Genomic DNA, 8,607 nt, shown 5'->3' with positions numbered 1-8,607 from the left:
CAAATTCCAAAACTTCTGCTCCTTTAACTTGGAAGCTGCTAAATCTTATGTGATCCTGTCTATGACTTCATAATATTTGAATAGTTTCTAGCTACTTGAAACATTTTCTCTTTAAATATCTCCCAAGGGAGCTCTGGAATTTGGCTATAATATTAATAGGAGGGTTTTTTTGTGGGTATGTAAAGACAAGCATGAGCAGCTTTCCAGAAGACTGCTGATGTGAAAAACTTCAAGGTTCTGATTACATAGTATAATGAACTCTCTATGCAGCAGTAAATTAAAGCAAAACATCGCAGAAATCAAAGTACAGTATTCACAATGTTATTACATAACAACTTATCACTAAAATGGTCACATAGTTTTCATCAAAGTGGCCACATAGTTTTAAATAAAGTACATTCATTTAATAACTCAATCATTTAGTAAGTCCTTAATTCAATCAGCCTTAAGAAAGCTTGTCTCCTTAAGGGTCACAAAGTACAAAGGGCAAAGTTCTCCACCCTAGGTCCCATTGTCTTAAACTCTTCAATCAAAAAGTATTCTCCCTTCTTAATTGGAAATTAGTTTCCAATCATTCTTAATTCAATCATTGTGAAAAGGTACAGGCTACAGAACAAAAAGTTCTCTACTCCTAGGCCACAGTAAGTCATGATGTTCTCAGTTTGCATTAAATAGCCAAGGAGAAGTCTTTTCATCTTGACTCAAGGCTGGCTCTCAGCTTCCATGGTTCCTCTTCCATGGTCCCAGGTCCTGCCTATATCTACCCAACTGTCATCAGAGTTCAAAGGCAGAGAGCTCTCAGTTTCTTTTCCAAGCTCCTTGTGCAGTTCCTGTTTCATATTGAAGCTCATAGCATCTAATCCACCTCAAGTCCTTCACAGTTTCTGTTCCTGGGAATACTAATCTTAACAAAATCACAATAACATTAAAAAAAAAAAAACTTTGCTGGCATCCTCATTAATTCATTTTCGACCTGTGAAATAAACATAAACCCAACAACAAGGTCTGAGGAATCAACACAAATCATTACTATAGTCCAAGGACCTCTATAAATGTAAATAAGACCATCCTCTAGTATTTTTGTAAACATACAACAAGAAAATCCTCTTTCAGGGCTTCTAAACAAGAAGTAAGATCCCAGGGCTTCTGTAGTGACAGCAATGTCCTCTATCAGCAGATGAATCTGACAAAGTAACATCAAAACAGACAGACAAAGTACTGGCACCATAGCCATGTCTCGTCCCAGTTCTTCTCTCTTCTCATTTTTTCTCAATTCTCTCTCGGTTCTTCTCAGTTCTCAATTCACTTCTCAGTTCTCTGTTCTGCCACCACAAGTTCTGTTCTCAATTTGTAGCAGTTCTCAGAAGTTCTCAGGATCCTAGCATTTCTCTCCCTCTCAGTAATTCTGGCTCTCTAGCTTGGGTTTTTTTTCTTATTTATTGTATTACCTCCTTCCTGTTCCACCCCTTCCTGTTACATCAGCAACTTCCTCCCACTGTGGGATTCACAAGTTCTAGATCTTAATACTTGATATAATCACTTACTTTAAACATGGTACTAACTACTTGTTTGCTTGCCAATACAAGGGGCAGGGAAGATCTTCAAATCCCCATTTCCATTACAGGATACTACTTTCAGGTGGTGATTGGTGGATTCTTTATTTTCTTTTTTATCTTATAGTTCAACATCATTTCTAGGGTCACATAGCCAGTAAGTATCTGGGATCAAGTTTCAACTCAGTTCTTCCTAAATCAAGGCCCAGAACTCCATCCACTGTTGTAATAGTAATGTAATTTAAAGATCCCCCTGTATTGGCTTTGTTTTTGGTTTGACTGTGTTAAAACCCAGAGCTTGTGAATCCCACTTGTGGACTCTACTTCTTGACTTTGAACTTCAAGTTAAAGTTGGTCTCTGCTCCTGGCATGTGGGGTGTAAAAATGAGTATGGTTCCAAGCTTTTGGATTTTTTGCATTGCAGTTTTCAGGGCTGACTCTAAAGATTTAGAAAATTTCAGAGGTTTGAAGGTCATTTGAGCCAAGTAGAAAGATGATGTGATACAGGAGAATTTGCTCTCCTCATCTATGCTCTAGTTTTTTCTCAGGAATGGTCCCTGATCACTTGAAGCATCAAGTGATACTACTCTTCAGGGTCTCTGCTCCCTTTGGACTGAAAATGCTCTTCTGTGACCTTGAACTATGACCCAGAAGTGCATACAGACAATTGAGATACCAAACAGTGTCTTGTCCAGTGCTCACTTTTAGCACAAAAGTCCTCTCTTTTTGATGATTTTCCTGATCCCTTTACTGTCTCTGGCTCAAGAGCTCCTAAAGCTAGTGCCACTGTTATTGTCACCACCACCAAGTCCCACCACTGGTGATTCATGCAAGTGCACTCTGGACCAGCCTATAGCCTCATGTCACAGTTCTCTATTTCTAAGTTGTCTTGGACTAGAAGAACAAACATCTCACTCTAACCCTTTGTTGACTGTACCATTCTAGAATTTTAGTAAGGTATAATTGTAAAGTATTTTAGAGAGGAATATTGGGAGAACTTGATTGTGTGCCTTCTCTACTCCTCCATCTTTTCACTGTCCCAGAAACCTAATTCATCTTGACTTAATTTTTATGATGTTTCATATCTGATTCAATTCTAGTCCTCCCACTCCTCATCCTCCTCAGACCTTCTTCTACTATGTTCAGTGGAATTTCCTCTATTATTAATGAACTCTTCTTAATCCTAAATCTCTTGTCCTCATATCCCTCCATTCTCAAATGTCAAAAGAATCCTAGTTATAAGGCTTCTACAGTCTTCACATCATATTGCACCTTCCCAAATGCTAGTCATTCTCTTATGATACTTGACTGGCAAACAGGAAAAAGAAAGGGGTTGATGTACATTTTAATTTGCCACTTCCATTGTCGTTTCCAGACCTTCTCTGTCTTTCATAATTACTAACAATATTTCTTCTCTTTATCCAATCTTTTTTTTTAAAGCAATTGGGATTAAGTAACTTGCCCAAGGTTACACAGACAGTTATTTTGTGTGGGTGTTAAGTATCTGAGGCCAGAACAGATCCCGGGTCCTCCCAAACCGGGGCTGGCTCTCTTATTCACTGTGCCACCTAGACACCCCCTCTTTATCCATTCTTTATCCTTGTTGCTGTAGTATTGGTCCCTCAAAGTCACTGTTCTTCCTTTAAAAATAAATTTAGTACCAGTCTTGGAGTTCTTTCTCTCTATCTCATTTCTTCCTCCATTTGTACACTCTGACCTGTCAATTTCTCAAGCCTCTCAATTTCCATTACCTCTGTGTTTAGTCTACTAGAGTGCTGGGACTGGGCTCAAATCCAACCTTAGACACAATGTAATCTTCAATAAATTGCCGAACATCCATTTGTCTTAACACACTAAAGAAGGAAATGGCAAACCAGTCCAGTATTTTTGTAAAGAAAAAAATACTTCATGCAAAGTATGGTCCATGACTTAATGAAGAGGCAAACATAACTGAACAAATGAACAACATCAATAACAACAAAATAATTCTCATGAGTCTCCTCTTTCCCAGACCTAAATTTCTTCCATTGAATTTGTCCCAGCTCACACAATTCTTTATTATGACTCTTTTTTTCCAGGAAAGAAAGGGGGGAATGAAATCAAGAACATAGGTAAAAAAAGTTGTCTTTGACGATGAGAGGTACCCCTCTCTCTTGGAATTCAATTGAATGATCAGTCTACATCATTTGCCAACAAATGCGCTGTGTTCTTTTCAATCAATAAACACATATTACCTTCAAGTTTTTTTTCTCTCTCTCTCTTTTTGGAACACTTAGTACTAAAGTTGCAAAGCTCTCTTTCCTTTATCTTTAAAAGTGCTCTCAAAATTCCTAGTTTTTCATATCCAACAAATATAGAGGTGGTGATTTCCTGTGATAAACATAGATAAATAGATCGATATACATATTGATATAGCTATATAGATATACAAATATAGATATAATGACAACAGCACCATAATCTAATTAATTTGGAGTATCTATTCTCCATTTTATATACTTATTCATTTATTTCACTTCCCATTTCAATCAATTATTTATTTTTTTTAATTCCAGATTCTCTCGCTCCCCCCACCAAATCCCCATCCATCAAGAAGGCAATATATATATATATCAATTATGCATGTGAAATCATTAAAAAATACATTTACATATTAACCATATCAAAGAAAAGCAAGAAAATTTAAAAAGTGAGAAAATTATACTTCATTTTGTACTCTGAATACATCAGTGCTCCCTCTGAAGATGAATAGTATTTTTTGCAGCATGAATCCTTTGTATCATTGTATTGATCAGAATAGGCAAGTCTTTCAAAGTTAATAATCATTACAATGTTGCTCTTCTCCTGTACAATGATCTCCTGCTTCTTCTCACTTCTCTTTGCATCAATTCATATAGGTCTTACCATACCCCCCCCAAATTAATCCCATTTATCATTTTATAGTAAAATATTACTTCATCACAATCATGTACTACAACTTTTTCAAGTATTTCCAGTCCTTTGCCACCACAAAAAGAGCTACTATAAATATTTTTGTACATATAGGTCCTTTTCCTTTTATCTCTTTGGGGAATAGAACCAGTGGTAGTATTGCTGGGTCAAATTATATAAGTAGTTTTGTAGCCCTTTGGGCAAAGGAATACATTGTTTTTACACTTATATGGTTGAACCACTTCACAACTCTATCAACTATTCATTAGTATATCTATTTTCTCTCATCCCCTCTGGAATTTGTGATTTCTGATAGGTTTGAGGTAATACCTGAGAGCTGTTTTAATTTACATTTTCATAATCAGTGATTTAGGGATTTTTTTCATCTAACTATAAATAGATATGACTTCTATTTTTTTAAGCAATTGGGGTTAAGTATCTTGCTCAAGATTACAGGCCAGTTATTTCTGGGTGTGGTGCTAAGTATCTGAGCCTGGATTTGATCCCCAGGTCATCCCAACACTGGGGACGGTATTCTTACTTGCTGACCCACCTGGCTGCCCCTCAATAGATATGATTTCTTCATGAAAACTACTTGTTTATATCTTTTGATAATTTATCAGGTGGTGCCTGGCGCTTATTTTTATAAATTTGATTCAGTTACCTATGTATTTGAGAAAGGAGGTCTTTATCAAGAAGATAAGCTTTTGGAATATTACATGTTCTATGGCATGTTTTAGCAAAATATATTTTCTCTGATTATCTCTTTAATTTCGTCTCTTTTTGCTTTTGCTTTTTCTGAGATCATGATGGTTATTCCTGTCGTTTTTTTCTTTTTTCGGAGGGTAATTGGGGTTAAGCAAGTTGCCCAAGGTCACAAGGCTAGTTTTTTGTGTTAAGTGTCCAAGCCTGGATTTGAACTCAGGTCCTCCTGACTCCAGGGCCTGTGCTGTATTCACTGTGCCACCTAGCCACCCCTATCCCTGTCTTTTTTCACTTTAGCTAAAGATTTATAAATAATCTTCCAGTTCTCTATTTTTACTCTATTTGTGCTTTTCTATTTAAACTATGTCTGCTATAAATACCATCTTCTTGCATTTTGTTTTCTAATTCATTCTTGTATCTGCTTCTGTTATATGTGTAGGCTCTCATTCACAACCAGAGTTATAATTACTGTGATTTCCTCTTCTTCATATTGTCTTCTGTTTTTGTTCTTGCTTTCTGTTCATCTTTTCCCTCCTCAAAATTCTGTTTTGCTTTTGATCATTGTCTCCTTTAATTTGCCCTCTCTTTTATCATTCACCCAGTTCATAGCTCTTTTTTTTACATTTCCCTCCTATTTCTTGTGTAAAATAAATTGTTATACCCAACTAAGTGTATGTATGTATGTGTATGTATAAATATATGTATGAATGTGTGTATGTATTTTTCCCTCTGAAACAATTCTGTTGAGAGTGAGGTTCAACCATTGCCCATCATCAGTCCTATTTCCCCCTACAGTATAAAGGTTCTTCCTTGTGTGCCTCTTTTATGTGAAATCTTTCCCCCTATTCTGCCTGTCTCATCCCTCTTCTCCCAATCTATCCCTCTCTCTCACCCAACATATTTGATTCACACTTATATCCTCTATGTAGATTCCTTCTAAATGCCCTAATAATTATAAAATACTTAGAATTTAGGTGTACCATCTTCCAATATAAAAACATAAGCAGTTTAACTTTAATGGGCCTCTTATGATTTCATTTTTATATTTAACTTTTTAAAAGATTCTTTTGAGTCTTTTCTTTAAATGTCAATTTTTTTTTATTTGGCTCTGGTATTTTCATCAAGAATTCTTGAAAACCCTCTATTTCATTAAATATCCATTTTCCCCAGTAGCAATATTCTCAATTTTGCTGCTTATATTATTATAGTCATCCTCGCTCATTTGTCTTCTGGAATATCATGTTTCAAGCTCTCCCTTCATTTAATATGGAAGCTGTTAAATCTTCTATGTTTCTGACAATAGTGCCACAATATTTGAATTTTTTTCTAGATATTTGCAATATTTTCTCCTCAACCTTGGAGTTCCAAAATTTGGCTATAATATTCCTGGGAGCTATCATTGTGGAATCTCTTTCAGGAGGTGATCAGGTGGATTGTTTCCATTTTTATTTTACCATCAGGATTCATTATATTGGGGGTAATTTTCCTCATTAATTCATTGAAATATGATAGTGACTCTCTTTTTATTTTAACATGACTTTCACACAGTTCAATAATTCTTTATTTTTTTTTAAGCAACTGGGGTTAAGTAACTTGCTCAAGGTTACATGGTCAGTTATTTCTGGGTGTGGTGCTAAGTATCTGAGCCCGGATTTGATTCCCAGGTCATCCCAACACTGGGGCCAGTGCTCTTACTCACTGAACCACCTGGCCACCCCTCAGTTCAATAATTCTTAAATATTCTTTCCTCAAACTAGTTTCCAGGTCAACTGTTATTTCTGATAAAATATTTAATACTTTCTTCTATTTTTTTCATTCTTTTGACTTTATTGCTTCTTGATATATCATGGAATCCTTAACTTCCATTGCATAATTCTAAATTTTTAAGTAATTATTTCCTTCCATGAATTTTTGTGCTTCTTTTTCAATTTGGTCTATGCCACTTTTTAAGAAGTTCTTTTTCTCCAGTGAACTTTTGTCTCTCTTTTACTGAGCAATTAATTCTGTTTTCATAATCTTCTTGCATCACTCTCTTTCCTTTTCACAATTCTATGACTCTTATTAAAAAAAAAAAAGCAACACCAAGAAAAACCACAAACTCTTCTGCTAATTCTTGTTGGGCTTGCGTCCAGTTTGCACTTTTCTTTGAGTCTTTGGTTATAGTTGTTTTCACAATTTGTTCTTCTTTTGAGCTTGTGTTTTTGTCTTCCCTTACCTGAGGTAGCGTTTCGTGGTGAGCTGGTTTTTTTTTCTGTTTGTTCATTTTTCAAATCTACTTTTTGACTTTGAACTTTATATTAAAGTAAGATTCTCTTTAACTGGGCAAAGGCAGGCACTATCTCAAACTTTAGGCTTTTTCATGCTGCTGGTTTTGGAATTAGTTTTGGTAGTCTGTAAATTTTCAGTGCCTTAAAAATGGTATGATTTGGGGTAAGATATGGTCACTGATATCCTGGTCTTTTCCAAAGAAATTTCCCTGCTCCATTGCTGCTGTTAGTGCTAGCACTCCTCAAGCCTGAAATTGTGACCATGTCTGCTCTTTCCCTTATATCACAGGGACTAGTTCCCCTCTGTCTTTTGTAACTTTGGCCATATCCCCTACTTTCTTTCATTCTCAAGCTCTAGTGTTCCTCTCTGCCTTGAAACTGTGACCAGGGCTCCTACTCCCTTATGAATGAATAAAAGTGCTATTTTACCCTTTGGAATTATAGCTTACAACTACATAAATGCAATGAAGTTACCAATCAGAACCAGTTGCACCCAGGGCAAGCAAAAGGTCTTCTGCAATCTCTTTCTGACCAGTTGTCCAATACCCTTACTGTCTCTGTACTGAGAGCTCCTGAAGCCACTGCTATTGATGTTCTTGCAGCCCTCTCCCATACCCAAGGCTGATGCTGCTACCCTGTGTGTTCTTGGCTTCCCCCCCACACACACACACATGGTTTCAGACTTCTTTTGTTGATGTGCAAATTATCCAACTCTTTATAATAGCAGAATTATTTTAGTTACCCATTAACATTAGAAGTAAAGCTAGACTTTAGATGGTTTCCTAAAATAGGATTAAAACAATACACAGTTGGGAAATCATGTGAATTTTCTATAAGTAATGGTACTGAAATTACAGGCTAAAGTGTTATATTTAAATTCAAACCTTAACTGAAAACAGAATGAACTTTTAGTTACTCAATCCTACCCGCTTGCAATTCCAATTCTTCCTTGATATACTTGGAGGAAGAAACTTACTACTTAACATGAGTCTCTAAGGATTTCTCTCAATCCCTACCATTAATGATTTTTATTGAATTACAGTTTATTTCATGGATTCAATCTTTGAATATGTGTCATACCCTTAGCAATTGTATTCTCATTAATTGTCTTAAGTTATCTGCATATGTCAGCTTTCTTATACCTTAGTCTA

This window comes from Petaurus breviceps, unplaced genomic scaffold, assembly GCF_028583685.1.
Source record: "Petaurus breviceps papuanus isolate PSGF00001 unplaced genomic scaffold, PetGlider_PUasm1.0 38, whole genome shotgun sequence".
Classification (NCBI taxonomy): Eukaryota; Metazoa; Chordata; class Mammalia; order Diprotodontia; family Petauridae; genus Petaurus; species Petaurus breviceps.
Note: the sequence above shows the minus strand (reverse complement) of the source record.